This window comes from Macaca mulatta, chromosome 13, assembly GCF_049350105.2.
Source record: "Macaca mulatta isolate MMU2019108-1 chromosome 13, T2T-MMU8v2.0, whole genome shotgun sequence".
NCBI lineage: Eukaryota > Metazoa > Chordata > Mammalia > Primates > Cercopithecidae > Macaca > Macaca mulatta.
Genome location: NC_133418.1, coordinates 62,679,811 through 62,699,161, shown reverse-complemented (window position 1 = coordinate 62,699,161; position 19,351 = coordinate 62,679,811). Strand labels below are relative to the sequence as shown.

The following is a 19,351-nucleotide window of genomic DNA, read 5'->3' as shown; positions in this document are numbered from 1 at the left end:
TTACATTAATAGGATGCATTCCATTCCTTCTCCCTTCACCTACCAAAGAAACGATTCTTTGGTGAGAATAAGATTCTGATCATTTGTAGAATCTTCAAGGAGCAAGCTCCTAACTTAAAAAAAAAAAAAGACCTGTTTTCTTCCTGAATAAACTATCAAAGAGCTTCTATCGTCATAGTTTTGTTAATTTGATCTGTGTTACAGACATTGGGGAACTAAGATTGTAATTGCCCGATGGGTTCTTCCCCACTGCTGAACAGACAAAAATCAGTTCACTGAGGCCATGGCATTGCAGTAGATAAACGATTTAATGAGGTTGGCCATGTGGGAAAACCAGAGTTATCACTCAAGTCAGTCTCCCCAAAGGCCGCAGGTTAGGGTTTTTGTGGACAATTTGGTGGATGGGGGCTAGGGAATGGGTGCTGCTGATTGGTTAGGGATGAAATCATAGGGGTGTGGAAAAACTGTCCTTATGTGCTGAGTCTGTCTCTGGTGGAGCCACAGGACCAGTTGAGCCGTGAGTCACAGGTCTGGTGGGGTAGATCTGAAAAACATCTTTAAAAAATCTTAGATTGTACAGTAGTGATGTTATCTATAGGAACACTTGGGGAAATTGCAAATCTTGTGACTTCTGGCCACATGGCTCCTGAGCAGTAAAGAGTTATAGAAACTATACCTACATCTTAGCAGAGTTCAGGCCCCTGCCATAATCCTATTCTTGTGGCCTTTGATTAGTCTTACAAAGGCGGTTTTTGGTCCCTGAGCAAGGCGGGGGTTCTTTTTAGAGAGGGACTGTTATCATGCTTGCTTTCCTTCTTCTTTTTTTTTTTTTTTTTTTTTGTATTTTTAGTAGAGACAGGGTTTCATTATGTTGGCCAGGCTGGTCTCAAACTCCTGACCTCAAGGGATCTGCCTGCCTCAGCCTCCAAAAGTGCTGGCATTGCAGGCATGAGCCACCAAGTCTGGCCTCCTATTATCATCTTTACTTTCAAGTTAATTTTTTTTTTTGAGACAGAGTCTCGCTCTGTCTCCCAGGCTGGAGTGCAGTGGCGCCATCTCAGCCCACTGTAACCTCTGCCTCCTGGTTCAAGCAATTCTCCTGCCTCAGCCTCCTGAGTAGCTGGAATTACCAGTGCCCACCACCATGCCTGGCTAATTTTTGTATTTTCAGTAGCGATGGGGTTTCACCATGCTGGCCAGGCTGGTCTCGAACTCCTGACCTCAGGTGATCTGCCTGCCTTGGTGTCCCAAAGTGCTGGGATTCCGTGCATGAGCCACTGCTCCTGGCCTCAAGTTAAATTATAAATTCCTCCCAATGTTAGCTTGGCCTATGTCCAGGAATGATGAGGACAGCTTGGAGGTCAGAAGCAAGATGGAATCAACTATGTCAGTTTTCCTTTACTGTCATAATTTTGCAAAGGTGGTTTCAAGATTATTTTTTTTGTTGTTTGTTTGTTTTTTTTGTTTTTGTTTTTTGTTTTTTTTTTGAGACGGAGTCTCGCTCTGTCGCCCAGGCTGGAGTGCTGTGGCCAGATCTCAGCTCACTGCAAGCTCCGCCTCCCGGGTTCCCGCCATTCTCCTGCCTCAGCCTCCTGAGTAGCTGGGAGTACAGACGCCCGCCACCTCACCTGGCTAGTTTTTTGTATTTTTTAGTAGAGACAGGGTTTCACCTTGTTAGCCAGGATGATCTCGATCTCCTGACCTCGTGATCCGCCCGTCTCAGCCTCCCAAAGTGCTGGGATTACAGGCTTGAGCCACCGTGCCCGGCTCAAGATTATTAATATAGTTTTTACAGATAAAGAAATCGAGTCCTGGTTAAGTCATATAACTTTATTCTAACTGTCCTTCAGCAAGTGCTAAAAATAGTTCTACGCTGTAAAGGTACAGAAAAGTAAAGAACTTGGTCTGGCTATGGATAAGACAGGTGCTTGTATGTGCAATTCTGATCAATAAAATTTATGATATTGTGGACAAAAGTGCTAAGTAACTAAAAGTCAAGGTAAATGTGACTAGTCAAGCAAAATAGTTCATGAAATCGTGACTTGAGATGGGTAGAATTTATCCGGAGCCCTATGCCTTGTAAGAGAATTGGGATTTGTGTACATCGTGGTGTTCATTATATAGTACTATTTTCTGCCTGAAAATTAAAATTAGAGTAGAATATACCATGAAACATTCATTGAAGAAATTAAAGAGAAGAGCTTATGAATCCTTGTGCCTACTATATTGTCTTGATTCTCTGAACACAGTTTATTTTCCTTCAATGAGTTTTGACAAGATGATTCAGAGAATTTAGCAGATGGCAGTTTTTAATGAGGAAAAAAAAAACAAATGCATTTCTTTTTTCTCTCTCCAATTTATGTTTTATAAAGCAGTCACATTATTTAGTTGTTTAACTCTCTGCAATAGCTATAGCATTGGAGTAGGTGAACTAATATATGATTTACAAAGATAAGACTAAGCAAATGAAGTTCTTGTGAAGCAAATAAAATGTTTGGTTTCTCTCTGGTATCTTTGGATGCAAAGTAGTGGTGATTATTCTTACCACCACCCCAAACTGCAGAAACGAGCCAGAGTTCCTTTCTTGAGAAAGAAGACATTAAGAAACATTTATTCAGTTTTGCTGGATACCAAAAAGTATTCAGGAGAGTTACACAGTCCCTACTCCCAAGTCCCTTACAATCTGGTTGGGAAGACAGAAATGAAGAACATACCTTAAGTCTGCATATTGCTAGTCCTTTACAATTTATGAACACTTTGCTCATATGCAGTCATGTGTCCCATAATGATCTTTTAGTCAATGACAGACTGCATATATGACGCTGGTCCCATAAGACTGTAATGGAGTTGAAAAATTCTTACTGCCTAGTGACACTGTGGCTGTCGTAATGTTATAGTACAATTTATTTAGTGTAGTCTAAGTGTAGAATATTTATAAAGTCTACAGTAGTATACAGTAATGTCCTAGGCCTTCACGTACACTGACCACTGACAGACTCACCTAAGCATCCTCCAGTCCGGCAAGCTTCATTTATGGTAAGTGCCCTTTCTTTTCTTTTCTTCTTCTTCTTTTTTTTTTTTTTTTTGAGACGGAGTCTCGCTGTGTATCTTTATCTAGGCTGGAGTACAATGGTGAGGTCTTGGCTCACTGCAACCTCCGCCTCCTGGGTTCAAATGATTCTCCTGCTTCAGCCTCCTGAGTAGCTGGGACTACAGGCGCCCACCACCACACCTGGCTAATTTGTATTTTTAGTAGAGATGGGGTTTCACTATGTTGGCCAGGCTGGTCTCGAACTCCTGACTTCGTGATCCACTTGCCTCGGCCTCCCAAAGTGCTGGGATTACAGGCATGAGCCACCTCGCCTGGCCGGTAAATGCCCTTTCTTTTATATCATTTTAAAATCTTTTTATACTGTATTTTTACACTGTATATTTTTTGTATTCTTATACTGTATTGTACCTTTTCTATGTTTAGATACATAAAATACTTACCATTGTGCTCCAGTTGCCCAAAGTGTTCAGTAGAGTAACATGCTGTACAGGTTTATAGCCTAGGAGCAATAGGGCATACCATATACCATATAGCCTATACCATCTAGGTTTGTGTAAATACACTCTGTGATGTTAACACAACAAAAAGATTGCCTAACAAATGATTTCTCAGAATGTATACTTGCAAGTGACACATGACTGTATTCTGTTTCAAGAGAGTCTTGGAGTCACCATCCAAGCTGCCCAGTTGACAGACTAGAAGCCACATGATTTTTAAGTTGATTTGGATGAGGAACTAAATTTCAATACTTGAATTGCTAAATGTTATGCTATGGACTATGGACAGTAAAATATTAATGGTCATGCAAGAATGAGAGAGACCATTGTCCATTGATAGATTTTAGGGGGTTTACAAACTCCCTGAAATTATATGGTAAAGTTTATACGTAAGTGTGTTTTTCTAGAACGTTCATAGTTTTCAGCAGATTTTTTTCCCGTTTTTGTTGTTGTTGTTGTTGTTAATTGATGTATAATTGGCATTCATGTAATCAGATTTTGAAAATAAGTCTCTGGCCTTAGAAAAAAGGTTTCAAAACTACTTGTCTTGAGTATTTGGAAAACATTTCTTAGAGCATGAGGTCTTGGGATGATTTCTGAAAAATAAGCCAAGCAAAGAGAGAGCAACCTGGATGTACAGCTGACAGCACCTCTACTTTTCACAGCAGTGTCCTTTCTTCCCTTAACTATGCCTCCTGTTACAAGAGTCCTAATTGATTTGGATATAGTGGTTACTGGTCACATCATAGTCTTAATAATTTTTAGATGTTATTGAACTAGTATTTTTCTAGTTAAAATAGGTGAGGGAAATACATTTAAGAAATCACATTATATGCAATAGAAATGCAAGTTTAACCAGAAAATTGAATAATAATTAATTGCCCTATACTAAGGATATGGTATCTACATATTTTAACCCAGATGCTTATCATGGACCAGAAATTTCTAAGAATATAATTACCAGGAAAAAAAAAAAAAAGAAAAAGAAAAAAAAAAGACCTAGCCCTTGCTCTCCTGGAGCTTTCAAAAGGAATCCCACAAATGTGTGTATAATTTTAAAAACTCAGCTATGCTCTTAGATGTCTCTTTTTGGGAAAATCCCAAATAGGATTATTGACCTATATTGGCAGGCCTGCTGTCAGATAGTTGTTCTTTTTTTAGATGAGTGGATTATCCTGGGGGTTTGGGAGGAGGGATTGTCCCCCAGGGGATATTTGGCAATGTCTGGAGACATCTTTGGTTGTTTCAGCTCGGGGCATGCTACTGATATCTGGTGGATAGAGGACAGGGATGCTGCTAAACCTCCCATAATGCACAGGACAGCCCCACCACAAAGAGTTTTCCAGCTCAAAATGTCAGTCTTACCAAGGTTGACTGGTGGACATTTCAAAGTAACTGAAAAATTAATATTGTTGAACAGGCCTTTATAAGGTAGAGGCAGCACTTACTCAGGTATTCCAGTACTGCAATATCATACCATCTTATGATTCTAGTGTTTCCTCATTAGTAGGTTTCAGACTTTATGAAAAGTTCCTCTGGTATACTGAATTTATATTCTGCTTTTGGTCCATTTCAATGGAGTGATTAATGTAGTAGGGGATAATGGCTAAGGTTTGAAGTTGGAACTCTTTTTTTTTTTTTTTTAAATTGCCCTAAATTTAGTGGTATGATTAATATATTGTTATTATCTTTTGTCAATTTTACTGAAATTGCATGAATATATCTAAGATAAATCAAAAAAACATGATCAGTTTGGACTGACATATAGGAAGGACTTAGAAAGGAATCAAGATAGGTATTTCTGGATGAATCTCTATAACAGTGCTTCACTGGCTTAACATGCAGATGAAACACCTGGGAATCTTATTAAAATATAAGCTACTGATTCTGTACATCTGAGGGGAGGTCTGAGAGTATGCATTTTTATGAAGCTTCTGAGTGGGAAGTCCAGATGAAGCATTAGATCATTGCAAAAATAAGTATGCTTTAAGTATCACTTTAACCAAAAAGAAGACAATAATTTTTAAAAGATTTTCTGGCTTTTTATTTATTTGTAATTTCATTTTTTAATTATAAAAGTGACAAAACTAATATTGGAGAAAATTTGAAAAACAGAATAGAAATCTCTAGTACTAATAATGTCTGCCATCTCAGTGAAGTTGCTAGTATTTTGTGTATCTTTCAGTTATTTTATCCTAAGCACCAATTAAAAATGTTCTTAAAACACTGTATGCATTATACAACTTTTTATTTGCTTTTGTTAGGGAAAAAGGGAAGAAAAAATTCTCCTTTATAGTTTTCTCACTTGTCTTCTCTACTACTGTGTTTTGTTATTCAGCCTTGAATAATTCATTTCAGGAAAGAATTTTTTACTCCTTTAGGAAGAGGCTTGCTTAGAGAGATCAAGGATCACATGCCTTGCTGTAGAAACTTCATTTGTAAGCTGACTTATGTCATGTGATAGTTAAAAATATATTTATCATTGGGAAAAACTAAAATGAGAAAAGTCAGTCCCTTTAAATTGGATTTTGTTTCTCCTTGAAGATGCATGACTGATGTTCTGAAACTTGACCTAGTCGAAGAACATGAACTTTTTTTTCTTAAAGAAATACCTTTTCAGAAGAAGATCAGCACTCGTGAATCAAAAACAAAAACAGAAACAAACAGAACCCCTTTTCTTCCTTAAAATTGGCAGTTTTTTTTAACAAATATGTGGTTAAAGTACAAGTTTGCTTTGATATGTGCAGGCACTTAAAATCTGTAGGTGAAATTGTTGTTTTGAATCTTATTTTTCATTTACTTATTAATTCAGAAATGCCCTCTAATGAGAAGACTGTAAAGAAGTTTCCAGATTGTTAGAGAAAATTACCCTTTGCTCTATGCTTTTAATGCAGTTTATTTATATTTTATTTAATTATATTTTATTTATTTATCTGCTCACCTTAGATAGGCTCAGTGTTATCTCATGATAGGCTTCTAGACTGACAAGAAATTAACTTACACTCTGGAGGGGTTACTATTATTATTATTATTTTAAAACTCCATGTAACTTATAAGCCATCTGAGATCTCTGAGGGTTCAGTAAACCATACATACTTCTCTAATCTCAACTCGTAATTTGTAGAAAGCATCATGTTTAAAGAAAAATTGTAGAGTCATTTTATAAAGTAAGAAATGTTATTGCTGTTCTGAAAACTAATATTTTTTCATATGTGCATCTTAATTATCAATCTAAAAGGTCAGTGACTGATGACAGACTTTCTTCTCCTCATCTTTGGTCTTTGTCTTCTGATACTTTACTCTTTCAAGCGTCTTGATAGTTTCTTTAATTTGACAAATTTCTGCGGTAGATTACATAATGTATCCCATTGGTTAGTTAGCCCTGTTGCACTGATGAGTGATTGTTATCTGGATTTTCTTAGGTCTGACTCTTTCAGGAATTAATTTTTAAGTTTCCTATAGTTATATCATAATTGGTTCCATTGGGACCTCCTGGAATTGATTGAAAGCAACACTGTAAATAGTCCAAAGGTTTTAAAAGCTGTATATTCAGTAAGGCATGTTAATGGTTTAGTAAGCTCACGTATTCTATCCAGTTATCAATGTGATTAGGCTTTATAGCAACTATTAGCATTCGGTGACTATGCCAAGGACTTAGCTCGTTTACTAAGCCAAGTTCACTCTGTATACAAACGGCTCTTCAGACCTGCCACATTATATTGGAGGAATAGTAATAAAAAGTTCTGCATCTCCTTTCTCAGATAATTATCATCCACTCTTTCAGTCTTCTTCAATGAGATGACTCTACAGCTCACTCAAAAGGAATCTCTTAACCATCCTGTTTCTCCTTACCTACTGTATCAGTTGGGATTAAGTTCAGCTGCAAATAATAGAGAGCCAAATTAACAAAGGCTTTAAAACGATAGAAACTGGCCCAGCACGGTGGCTCATGGCTGTAATCCCACCACTTTGGGAAGCTGACACTGGTAGATCGCTTGAGCCCAGGAGTTCGAGACCAGCCTTGGCAACATGGTGAAACCCCATCTCTACCAAAAATACAAAAATTAGCCAGTCTTATAACCCAGTCTTTAAATAAATACATAGATTAAAATTAGAAGAAAAATATAGAAGTTTATTTCTCTTTTATGTAAAAGTCCAGAGATAGGCTCTGTTCCACACATTTTCAGGGTCCTAGACTTTTCCATCAGATTATTCCATTGTTCCTTGGGTATGGTCCTTGTCCTTGTAACCCAAGACACACAGGTCAGGTAGTAGGATGTAGGAAGGGTAAAGGTACATATCTCCTGATATGAGCTATGTATTAGCATATTCACATAATCTGTCTTCTCTTTTTGAATTTCCATATACCACTACAGAGTTTATTTTTTCACTAATCACTGCAGTTTCTTTATCATTTGGGCCAAAGGGACAGCCAACTAGTGGTCATGGTTTATGGAAGATTCTTCCAGTCTTCAGAGTCCTAGGTATAAAACCTACCCTGATCAAAAATACGTTCTTGGCCTGGGTGTGGTGGCTTACACCTGTAATCCCATCACTTTGGGAGGTTAAGGTGGGTGAATCTCTTGAGCCCTAGAGACCAGCCTGGGCAACATGGCAAAACTCCATCTCTACAAAAAATACAAAAATTAACTGGGTTTGGTGGCGTGCACTTGTAGTCCCAGCTACTTGGGAGGCTGAAGTGGGACACTTCAGCCTTCACTGAGCCCAGGAGGTTGAGGCTGCAGTGAGCTGTGATCGCACCACTGCACTCCAACCTAGGTGACAGAGAGACCCTGTCTCAAAAACAGAAAACAAAAAGTATCATTCTCAATACTTTTTATAATTCTGATGCTTGTCTCACCCTCTGAATACATCAGAGTATTAAAATGTGAGACACAAAATAATGAGAGGAAGATGATTGTAGGAGCAGGATACTATCCATAGAAACAGAACTTGGAACTTTAAGAAATTGGGGTCTCTGGAAAATAAATGAAGACCCAGACCAGCTAATAGGAAATAATTTGCTCGATATTTTTGGAGGTACTCATCTTGATTTATTTATTTTTGGATTTTTTTGGGTCAAATTTTTATTAGTAGGGTTTTATGCAATTAAAAAAAAAATAGGGCAATACTTCCACCTTGCTTTCTTAGTGGATAGAAGAAACAATATTACTTCTCAACTTTGATCTACATAATGGTTTTTGAGGCTAATGAGCTGAGGTCTAAGGTTTGAACTGTAAGAAAAAGAATGAAGAGAGCCTCTTTTCCTGCACTGCGCACTTGTCTCACTGACAGTTTTGTTAGCCCACAAGCTAACTCTAGCCAAAATAAGTAAAAAGCAAGAGTTTCTTTGAAAAGAGGGAAAGACCCAGTGATGAGACAGCAGAAGACTCTGAGACTGTCAGCAAAAAAGAAAGCTGCATTTAAAAGAAAATACCAAGAGTTCTACTTAAATTACAGGTTCATTGCAACAGGTGATTCACATTCTCCAAGCCCACTTTGTATATGTGGTGACCGGGGCTATCCATTGAAGCCATGAAACCTTCAAAACTGCTTTGCCACGTGGAGACCCAGCACCCTGCATTAAAAGACAAGCCTCTGGAGTTTTTCAAAAGAAAAAAATGTGAACACAAAGAACAGAAGCAATTATTGAAGGCCACCACTTCAAATGTGTCTGCATTGAGAGCATCATTCTTAGTAGCTAACCGCATTGCTAAAGCTAAGAAGCCCTTTACTATTGGTAAAGAGTTGATCCTAAGGACATTTGTTTTGAACCTTCAGGAGAGGGCACAGTTCAGAAGTTGGCACATGTACCTCTCAGCTAGCACCATAAGTAGTTGAATTGATTAAATAGAGGATATTGAGGCACAATTGTTAGAGAGCATTAATGAGTCACTGTGGCACGCAATCCAGGTTGACAAGTCTACTGGTGTTGACAAGGCAACGATGCTTGTTTTTGTGCACTATATTTTTCAGGAGGATGTGCATGAGGATATGTTATGTGCACTTTTGTTGCTAACCAACACCATAGCTGCAGAACTATTCAAGTCTTTGAATGATTACATATCAGGAAAATGGAATTGGTCATTTTGTGTCAGCATATGCACAGACAGAGTGGCTGCCATGACTGGACAGCTTTCTGGTTTCACTACTTGGGTCAAAGAGTTTGCTTCCGAATGTGAGTCTATGTACTGTGTCATCCACAGAGAAAGGCTAGCTAGCTGCAAAATGTCACCTGAACTTAACATTTTGCAGGATGTGATTAAAACTAGCATCCACATTTAAGTACATGCCTCTACATGTTCACATAGCTCTGTGAGGAGATAGATGCAGAGCACACACATCTTCTCTTGTGCACAGAAGTGAAGTGGCTTTATAAATGTCCCTCACTGGCCAGAGTTTTTGAGTTACGAGAGCCACTCCAGACATTTCTTTCAGAAAAACAGTCACCAATGGCAGCACATCTCAGTGACACAGAATGGGTGGCAAAACTTGCTTGTGTGACATTTCAACCTGCTCAACGAACTCAATCTGTCACTTCAGAGGAGAATGATGACAGTGTTTAAATCGGCAGATAAAGTGGTTGCATTCAAAGCCAAACTGGAATTATGGGGGCGATGAGTGAACATTAGGATTTCTGACATGTTTCAAACATTTGCAGAGATTTTGAGAGAGATTGAGCCAAGGCCTTCTTTCTCCCAGCTGGTGCATGATCACCAATCTCAGCTTTCAAAAGAGTTTGAGCATTACTTCCCAACCACAAAAGACCCCTGAATTGGGAAGGAATGGATCCATCACCCATTTGTGAATAAGCCAGGTGAATTGACTTTGTCCATGCTAGAAGAGGATTAACTGCTTGAGATTGCAAATGACAGAGGCCTTGAAAGTATGTTTGAGACAACTTCAAATCTCCATACATTCTGGGTTAAAGTCAAGGCAGAATATTCTGAGATTGCCACAAATGCACTCAAAAGCCTGCTTCTGTTTCCCACATTCTTTGTGAAGCAGCGTTTTCTGCAGTGACAGCAACCAAAACAAGGTTGTTACAGAGTAGACTGGACATAAGCAACACACTTCAAGTGTCACTGTCTCCCATCACCCCCAATCCTGCAACTAAATGGGACCATCTAGTTGCAGGAAAACAAGCTCAGGGCTTCCACTGATTCTACATTATGGTGAGTTATATAACTATTTCATTACATATTACAATGTGATAATAATAGAAATAAAGTACACAAAAAATGTAATGCACTTGAATCATCCTTAAATCAGTCCCTGGTGCCAAAACAGTTGGGGACCACTGACCTGGATTATATATATGATCTCATAGCCAAAAATGATAATGTAATATCCATATATATGTGCCTATATATGTGTGTATGTGTGATGTTACTAAACTACCTTGCATTCCTGGGATAAACCCTATTAGCTCAAGATTTATATTTTTGATATATTAATGGATTTGATTTGCTAATGTTAAGATTGTGTGTTTATGAAGAATTTTATTTATTTATTTATTTTTTGAGACGAAGTCTCGCTGTGTTGCCCAGGCTGGAGTGCAGTGGCCGGATCTCAGCTCACTGCAAGCTCTGTGTCCCGGGTTTACACCATTCTCCTGCCTCAGCCTCCCAAGTAGCTGGGACTACAGGCGCCCCCCACCTCGCCTGGCTAGTTTTTTTGTATTTCTTAGTAGAGACGGGGTTTCACCGTGTTAGCCAGGATGGTCTTGATCTCCTGACCTCGTGATCCGCCCGTCTTAGCCTCCCAAAGTGCTGGGATTACAGGCTTCAGCCACCGTGCCCGGCCTTATGAAGAATTTTGTTTAAAGCTTTTCTCTTTGAGCACTGCTTTAAAATTTAGCACATTTTCATGTGTTGGATTTCATCATTCAGTTCAAAATTATTTATTTATTTTTAAGTTTTCTTAGAGATAGAGTCTTACTCTGTTACCCAGGCTAGAGTGCAATGGCTTGATCATAGCTCACTGCAGCCTCAAATTCCTGGGTTTGAGCTATCCTCCTGCTTCAGCCTCCTGAGTAACTGGGATTACAGGTATGCAGCACCATACCTGGCTAATTGTTTGTTTTTCTGTAGAGGCAGGGTCCCCCTGTGTTGCCCAGACTGGTCTCAAATGCCTAGGCTCAAGCAATCCTCCCACCTTGGCCTCCCAAAGTGCTGGGATTACAGGTTTGAGCCACCACAGTCCAAAATATTTTCTAATTAACTTCGTGGTTTCTTCTTGACCCATGGTGTATTTTGTTTTTATTTTTATTTTTTTTCCAAACACTGCATGTGGCATTCGAGCATGGTTTATTTTAAAATATTATGTTAAATTTCCAAATACTTGGGGCTCTTCTAGGTATCTTACTGATGCTTTCTGATTTAATTTCATTATACTCAGAGAACATACTCTATGTAAGTTTACAATACATCTTTTGAGATTTATTGAGACTTACCTTCTGACTTAGCATTTGATCTGTATTGGTGAATAGACCATGCACACTTGAAAAGAACAATTTTGTGGAGTTGTTAGTGTAGTATTTTACAAATGTCAATTAGATTAAGTTGGTTAATAGTGCTGTTCACATGATCTATGTCCATACTGATTCTTTTTTTTTTTTTTTTTCATGTCATAAGTTTATTGAAAAACATATCTAGCATGCCATGAGTTAGAGTTTGATCCATTTCCAGAGGCTGTATCTCTTAAAATGCTCTTCATATCTGGTAAATGGACGAACTGAAACATCCTTATTGTTTAAGCAGTTGGTGTCTTACTATAAGGAAGGGTACAGAAAATGCAGATCCAAAGAACAAACACATCTTAACTAGTAACGCCCACTTGTTTTCCACTGAAAATGGCAAATTCTTCCCAGGGCCCTCCTCATAGTGGCTCCTACGGACCACAGAGGTTGTGAACCTCCCGATGCTGTGGCCCAACATAGCGCTGCTGGAAGCTCTGCGAAAGGCGCAGACCGAGGATGGATGAAATGGCTGCACCTCACCAAGACCTTGTTCTTACGACCTTGTTCCCCCGTGCTCAAGGACCGAAAGGGATGGTCTCGATCTCCTGACCTCGTGATCCGCCCGTCTCGGCCTCCCAAAGTGCTGGGATTACAGGCTTGAGCCACCGCGCCCGGCCTCTTTTTTCATCTATTTATTATTTCAGTTACTATGAGAAGGATGTTAGTTCACAATCATAGAGATTTTTTAAAAATCTGTTTCTGCCTTTAATTCTCTCAAATTTTCTTCTTTTTGTTTTGTTTTGAGACAAGGGTCTCACTGTGTTGCCTAGGCTAGTCTCAAACTCCTGCACTCACACAGTCCTCTCACTTCATCCTTCAAATTTTCTTCTTAACACCAGGCATGGTGGCTTATACCTGTAATCCCAGCACTGGGAGGCTGAGGTGGGATTGCTTGAGCCCAGGAGTTGGAGACCAGCCTGGGCAACATAGCCAGGCATGATGGTGCACTCCTGTGGTCCCAGCCACTTGAGAGGCTGGGGTAGGAGGATTGCTTGGACCTGGGGGGTCAAGGCTGCAGTGAGCCATTATCGTGCCACTACACTCAGCCTAGGTGACAGAGCAAAACCCTGTCTCAAAAAAAAGGAGGGGGTATTAAATAACAACAAATTTTCTTTTCTTTTTTTTTTTTTGAGACGGAGTTTCCCTCTTTTTGTCCAGGCTGGAGTGCAATGGCACAATCTCAGTTCACCTCAACCTCTGCCTCCCGGGTTAAAGAGATTCTCCTGCCTCAGCCTCCTGAGTAGCTGGGATTACTGTGCCACCATGCCCAGCTAATTTTGTATTTTTAGTAGAGACGGGGTTTCTCCATGTTGGTCAGGCTGGTCTCGAACTCCTGACCTTGTGATCCACCCGCCTCAGCCTCCCCAGAGTGCTGGGATTACAGGCATGAGCCACTGCACCTGGCCACAAATTTTCTTCTTAAAGTTTGAAGCTTTATATCAGACATATCTACATTTATGATTATATTTTTCTGATAAATTATCTGTTTTATTGTGTTGTTTTTGGAGACAGGGTTTTACTCTGTCATCTAAATAGGAGTGCAGTAGTGTGATCACGACTCACTGCAGCCTCTACCTCCTAGGCTAAGGTGATCCTCTCACCTCAGCCTCCCTAGTAGCTGGGACCACAGGTGCAAGCCACGGCACCCGGCTAATTTAAAAAAAAAATTTTTTTTTTTTTTTTTGGTCTCATTGTGTTGTCCAGGCTGGTCTCCAACTCCTGGACTCAAGCGATCCTCCCGCCTTGGCCTCCCAAGGTGCTGGGTTTACAGGCATGAGCCACTATGCCTGTCCTGTTTTATCATTAGAAATGTCAGTCTTTATTTCTGGTAATACTCTATCTTGGAGTATATATCTGAAAATAATATAGTCTCTCCCCATTTTTTTCCCCCCGAAACATTATGCCATAAGAAGCTTTTTTAAAGGAACTAAGTTGCCTGGCTGGAGTACAGTGGCTATTCACAGGTGTGATTATAACCCACTACAGCCTTGAACTCGTGGGCTCAAGAGAGCTTCCTGCCTCAGCCATCCGAGTAGCTAGGACTATAGACACAAGCTAGCCTTTTTATACTTACGTTTTCATCAAATGTCTTTTTCCAACCGGTTTCTGACTTGTCTTTGTATTTGAGGTGCATCTATTGTAGATAATTCAGTGTTGCTTTTAAAGTGCTTTCTCCATTTATGTTTAGTATGTTGACATGGTTGGATTTAGGTCTACTATTTTGCTTTCTGTTTTTATTCTTGTTTATCCTTTTTTTTACTTCTTACAGCTTAATGAATTTTTTTTTGGGGGGGAATTTCATTTTAATTTCTCTCGGGTTTTTAGCTACAGCTACATCTTTCTTTAGGATTGCACTAGAGATTACAATATACATTCTTTTTTTTTTTTTTTGAGATGGAGTCTTGCTCTGTCATCCATGCTGGAGTGCAGTGGCGCAATCTAGGCTCACTGCAAGCTCCGCCTCCCGGGTTCACACCATTCTCCTGCCTCAGCCTCCCGAGTAGCTGGGACTATATACAATATACATTCTTTTTTTTTTTTTTTTTTTTTTTTTTTTTTTTTTTGAGACGGAGTCTCGCTCTGTCGCCCAGGCTGGAGTGCAGTGGCCGGATCTCAGCTCACTGCAAGCTCCGCCTCCCGGGTTCACGCCATTCTCCGGCCTCAGCCTCCCGAGTAGCTGGGACTACAGGCGCCCGCCACCTCGCCCGGCTAGTTTTTTGTATTTCTTAATAGAGACGGGGTTTCACCGTGTTAGCCAGGATGGTTTCGATCTCCTGACCTCGTGATCCGCCCGTCTCGGCCTCCCAAAGTGCTGGGATTACAGGCTTGAGCCACCGCGCCCGGCCTACAATATACATTCTTAACGTCTCACAGTATACTTAGAATTAAAACAATACCCTTTTGCCTGGGGTGGTGGCTCATGCCTGTAATCCCAGTACTTTGGGGGGCTGAGGTGGGTGGATTGCTTGAGCTCAGGAGTTCCAGACCAGCTTAGGCAACATGGTGAAACCCTGCCTCTATGAAAATACAGAAACATTAGCTGGTTGTGGTGGCACACACCTGTAGTCCCAGCTACTTGGGTGGCTGAGGTGGGAGGATCCCTTGAGCCTGAGAGGTTGAGGCTGCAGCGAGCTGAGATCATACCACTGCATTCTAGCCTGGGTGACAGAGTGAGACCCTGTCTCCAAAAATAAATAAATAAAACAATACCATTTAATTTAAACTTCAAGAATTATACAACCACAGAATTCTGTTTATGACTCTTCTTTTATGCAGTAGTTGTCATGGTTTTTTCTCTTAATGTGATAACCCTGTATTTCAGTATTATAACTTTTACTTTAAGTAGTCATGTATTTCCAGTAGATGAGGAGAGAATGAAACATAGCCTTATATATTTAACCACATATTTATCAGTTCCACTGATCTTCATTTCTTTCTGAAGATCTGTTTCGCCATCTAGTTTTGTTTCCCATTAGTTTGAAGAATTTCCCTTAGCATTTCTCGTCGTGCAGGTATGTTGGGCAGGGAGTTGGCTTTGTTTTCGCTTATCTGAAAATCTCTATTTCATCTTTATTCTTGATGGATTTTTTTTTTTTTTTTTTTTTTGAGACGGAGCCTCGCTGTGTGGCCCAGGCTGGAGTGCAGTGGCCTGATCTCGGCTCACTGCAAGCTCCACCTCCCGGGTTCATGCCATTCCCCCGCCTCAGCCTCCGAGTAGCTGGGACTACAGGCACCCGCCACCACGCCCGGCTAGTTTTTTGTATTTTTTAGTAGAGACGGGGTTTCACCGTGTTAGCCAGGATGATCTCGATCTCCTGACCTCGTGATCCACCCACCTCGGCCTCCCAAAGTGCTGGGATTACAGGCTTGAGCCACCACGCCCGGCCTTCTTGATGGATATTTTTGATGAATATGGAGTTTCAGCCAAGCAACAGTTTTGTTGTTTGTCTTCAGCAAAAGACAGTTTTTTGCTCTTCCCTTTCTTTTTCTTATGAGAGTCCAATATGCAGATGTTAGATTTTTTAATATTGCATCCCACATGTTTCTCAGGCCCTGTTTTTTCCCCCAATCTTTTTTTCTCTCTTTTCAAACTGGATAATTTCTTTCCATTTATCTTTTAGTTCACTGACCCTTCCATCGTTGCTGTTTTCACCTTTTAGGGAATTTTTTCTTTTTTACCTCAAATATATTTTTTAGTTTTAGAATATCATTTTGGTTATAGTTTTTATTTCTCTTTTGAGATTTCCTACCTGTGTGTTAATTTTCAAACATCTTTTTTCTTTACATCCTTAATCATAGTTATCACTGTAGCTTTCTCTGCTAATTCTGACACCTAGGTAATTTCAAGTTTGGTCTCCAACTGTTTCTTTTGAGTGTGTGTCATATTTTCCTGTTTATTTATATAGCTAATAATTTTGTATTGTATACTGGACATTGGGAATGCTGCATTGTAGATATTATGGATTCTGTTATGATTTTCTGAGAAATGTTGAATTTTTTTGTGTTTGCAGGCAGTTAACTTGACTGAGTCTTAACTCCAACCTCTCTCTTGCCTGCAGTGGGTACCTGCTGAAACTTCTGTTCAGATATTTTAACTTTATCTGGGCTTCTTAGAATCTGTCCTGTACATTCAGAGTTTACTTGTCAGCCAGAAATCTCAGTAGAGTTTATATGCAGAGTGTGGGTTTATGTGTGGCTGGCTTTCTTTCTTTCTTTCTTTCTTTTTTTTTTTTTTTTGTGAGACGGAGTCTAGCTGTATTGCCCAGGCTGGAGTGCAGTGGTGCAATCTTGGCTCACTGCAACTTCTGCCGCCCAGGTTTAAGCAATTCTCCTGCCTCAGCCTCCCGAGTAGCTGGGATTACAGGCACCTGCCACCACACCCAGCTAATTTTTGTAGTTTTAGTAGAGATGGGGTTTCACTGTGTTGGCCAGGCTGGTCTCAAACTCCTGACCTCGTAATCCGCCTGCCTCAGCCTCCCAAGGTGCTAGGACTGCAAGCGTGAGCTACCATTCCCAGCATGTGTGGTTGTCTTTCTTCAGAGGATTTCCTTTCCATTTCTGGCTAATATAGTGTCTTAAATGCTGCACTCTTGTTTCCTCAAGCCAGTAAGACTGCAGATAGTACTACCTGACCCAGCACTCATTGAAGCCTGCCATTGGCAAAAAGCTGTTTAAAATTTTTTAAAGAGGGGGGCGGTCAGTTAACTCTCCCAGCTGATGCCATTTCTAGGTGTCACCTCTGCAGCAATTTGTGTCTGCTGTTGTTTTTCAGTGCCTTCAGATAGTTTTTGTTCTTGTTTTGTTTTGTCCAGTTTTTGTAATTCTCATTTGTGGAATAATAGGCTAAATATAAGGTACTCCATCATTAGTGAAAGTAGAACATTTTCCTTTAATGTTAAAAGAAAAAAAAGCCACCTACACCTGTTGGAAAAGGGAATGGAGAAAGACGACTTCAAACAATGCCTTAGAGTTCTTCTCCTTGGGATTCTAGACACCAGGGACACAGCTGTCATTGATATTCTATATCCATTACTAAAAACTGGACATAAAAAAGCAACATGATTAAGAGGGGAAATCTGAGTGTGTCAAGAGACTGAAACTGTAGTCTCAACTCTTGCATTAACCAGATTCCTCTGATTCCAGCATTAACTTTTTCCTTTAAAAAATTAAGAAACAAATATCTTTGATGCTAAAGCATCACAGGAGGGCATCTAACCCAGATTGGGGATGTCATGGAAGGCTGACATCCTGAGTTCAATCCTGCAAATGTAAAAATCAATAGGCAAAGAAGAAGAACAGAAAGTATTCCAGGAAAAACTGAGGTCACATCTTGTATGATCCTTGACTTTATTGTGTCTTTTTAAAGTATCTACAGTAACCTGTATCAACTTAGTTTGTCAATGTATTAATACTAAATTTAGCTCCTTCAAAGCAGTTGGAACTATGGCTACATAAATTTCAGTTTCACCCAAGGAAGGGAAGGAGTGAAATTAGTGAATAGACAGTTACAGCAAAAAACAAAAACAGAAACAAAAAAATAAAAAATAAAAATTAAATAGCTGGCTTTAGTGAAATGAGCAAGGATTTTGGAGTCAAACTGACCTGGATTTGAATCCTGATCCTACTGCTTGTAGCTGTATGATCTGTACAAATGACATTAGCTCTTTCTAATCTTGATTTTCTCTTCTATAAGATGCCAATTGTAACTCCTAAGGATACTGAGGATTTTTTTTTTTTTTTTTGAGATGGATTTTCGCTTTTGTTGCCCAGGCTGGAGTGCAATGGCACGATCTCAGCTCACTGCAACCTCCCCCTCCCAAGTTCAAGCGATTCTCCTGCCTCAGCCTCCCGAGTAGCTGGGATTACAGGTGCTCGCCTCCACACCTGGCTAATTTTTTGTATTTTTAGTAGAAACGGGGTTTCACATGTTGGTCAGGCTGGTCTCGAACTCCTGACCTCAGGTGATCCACCCAGCTCGGCCTCACAAAGTGCTGGGATTACAAGTATGAGCCACCATGCCTGACCTAGATACTGAAGATTTTTTAAAATGTACCTACAGTTTGTGACCAGTGGTTTGTGCCTAATAAATAACTTATTACAAATTGTTATCCTGTAAAAACCCTGAGACAAGAGTGAAAAAATAAAACCAATTAATCCATTACTTGCTAGTAAGAAAAAAAAAAGGAACAACTATCTCTGTTCATTTATGTCTTAAGATTTATCAGTATCTCCATATAGCTTTCCACAGTAGTAGTATTATAGGAGGTGCTTTTTATAAAATGTCAGATGTTAGGCCAGACACAGCAGCTCACACCTGTCATCTTAGCACTTTGGGAGATCAAGGCAGGAGGATTGCTTGAGCCCAGGAGATCGTGACCAGCCTGGGCAACATAGGGAGACCCTGTTTCTACCAAAAAAAAAACTTTAAATATTAGTAGAGTGGCCAGGCATGGTGGCTCACGCCTGTAATCCCAGCACTTTGGGATGCTGAGGTGGGCAGATAATGAGATCAGGAGATCGAGACCAGCCTGGCTAACATGGTGAAAACCCGTCTCTACTAAAAATACAAAAATTAGCTGGGTGCGCTGGCAGGCGCCTGTAATCCCAGATACTCAGGAGTCTGAGGCAGGAGAATCGCTTGAACCCAGGAGGCAAAGATTGCAGTGAGCCGAGATTGCGTCATGCACTCCAGCCTGCCAACACAGCAAGACTCCATCTCAAAAAATAAAAAAGAAAATATTAGCAGGGTGTGGTGGTGCACACTTGTGGTCTCAGCTACTA

The 19,351-nt window shown here is 40.0% G+C and overlaps 1 protein-coding gene and 1 pseudogene across 4 annotated transcripts in view; one reads left to right on the top strand and one right to left on the bottom strand.

Moving 5' to 3' along the window:
* The window catches only part of COMMD1 (copper metabolism domain containing 1), a 239,766-nt gene that overhangs the window by 148,041 nt on the left and 72,374 nt on the right, over window positions 1-19,351 (top strand). The gene's annotated exons all lie outside the window — the stretch shown is intronic.
* LOC144329347 (cytochrome c oxidase subunit 7C, mitochondrial pseudogene) lies at window positions 12,158-12,600 on the bottom strand (annotated as a pseudogene).